Below are 1929 nucleotides of genomic sequence, written 5' to 3' on the forward strand. Positions count from 1 at the left end.
GCAGCATTATAAAAGTTAAGCATCAACTGCAATTTCGGGGCGTACCTTAAAACAGCGTTAAGGAATCAATTCGTATTTGGCATAAAAAGCACGAGAATTCAATCAAGACTCTTGGAATCCAAAGACTTAACCTTCGACAAGGCGGTGCAGCTTGCAACAAGTATGGAGATGTCGGCCAAGGATACAGACCAATTACAAGGGCCGAGTACAGCACTAGTACAGATCGCAGATTCAAAGAAGATTTCAACCTCGAGACCAAAGACATGAGATGTCTGCCAGAAAAAGAAGACCGAGCACCGATTCACACCAAAGACTGCTAAAAATAATACATTGCGTGATACACATTACAATAAAAATATTCATTGTTACAGATACGGTAAAGGACATTTAGCTTCACAGTGTACATTAAGTCGCGAGATCAAATGCAGAGCTTGCGGAAATAAAGGGCATCTCCAATCAGTGTGTTTCAAAAATAAAAGGTAAATATTAAGAATAGCCCGCTCATCTCGAATTTTGATAAAAATATACTCAATCGACGCGTTTTTGCATGAAACGAAAGAATCTGGCAGAAAAAAGTGTCGCTCTGCCTCGCGAACCGAGATATTTAGAGTTAAAGTTGACGACTATGGAGGTTAGGAAATCTGTCATACCGACTATGTGTGATAAATTAAACGTATGTAGTAGTGCTTAGACAGTGTCCGCTTGGAATATTTGTAACCCATGTAGACAGTGGGATGTATAGACAGTAATGCTTGGGTTCGGGGCGGCGTAGTGTTTGGAACACCACCGCGGTGTCAATTGTAACAAGTTGCGGCGATGCCATTAATGATAAATATCATTTATAATTTGTTACTTTTTAAAATATCTATCAAATTAAAATTAATGCCAAAGGATATATTTGTTTTCATAAAAAATTTCAATTTTTTCTTATTTATAATAAATTGGTTAGCTGCAAAAATATTTTTTTTTGTTTCAACCGACACCACTCTCCCCTACTTTTGTATTTTTAAAGCACCGATTTTTTCTGTTTTTGAATCAGTACTTGTGTTTTTAAAGCACCGATTTTTTGTGTTTTAGGAACAGTACTTTCGTGTTGAAACATATTGTGTTACATATAAATATTAAAGCCTTTAATAAAATATATCAAATATATTGAAACATTAAATAAATATTATATGGAAGTGTCAATGGAAATATTAATGTTCACATGTAGAAACACTTATTGCATATTTGAGGAAGACGTTCGTTAGAGACATTGGACACTGTACTTTGGAGGATATAATTGACTAATGACATCAAAGAAAATATCTATACGTTTTTCCAAAACATGATCGCGTTTGAAAAGATATTCAGACAAATATCCAACAAAATGATGAAATGTAGTCCCATATTTTGGGATATTTGCCCTAACTTCTCTCCAAACGCGTTCAATATTTTGCGTATGTGCACCTGCAAAAAGTCAAGAATATAAGTATACTTGTAAATTTCATGTAAATGTCATTGAAATTCTTTAGGAAACATTCTACCTGTGTCAGGATCAACAAAATTATACGTATGATTTACCGTCAGATGTTGGAAATCTTCATTGTCAAGACAATTGTAAGATTTCCAACAGTCTGACATTATGGTCGTTCCAGGCACAATATTTTCTTGTATGCACTTTAATAAAGTGTCTTGTGTTCCATCCTTCACAGGTATTAAAAATATTTTCTTTGATTCTCTGTCGATTCCTCCAAATACCCAGTTGCCTTCGACTTTTCGTCCACGATTATATTTTCTATGACCAAATTTTGCATCGTTTATTTCTACTACGTGTCCTGGGCCTCCTAACTTTTGTCTATGTTTTTCTGCCCAGAAAACACACACCTACAATATTAATAAATACAACTATGCTAAACATATATATATATATATATATATATATATATA

Source organism: Trachymyrmex cornetzi, unplaced genomic scaffold (genome assembly GCF_001594075.2).
Source record: "Trachymyrmex cornetzi isolate Tcor2-1 unplaced genomic scaffold, Tcor1.1 scaffold604, whole genome shotgun sequence".
NCBI lineage: Eukaryota > Metazoa > Arthropoda > Insecta > Hymenoptera > Formicidae > Trachymyrmex > Trachymyrmex cornetzi.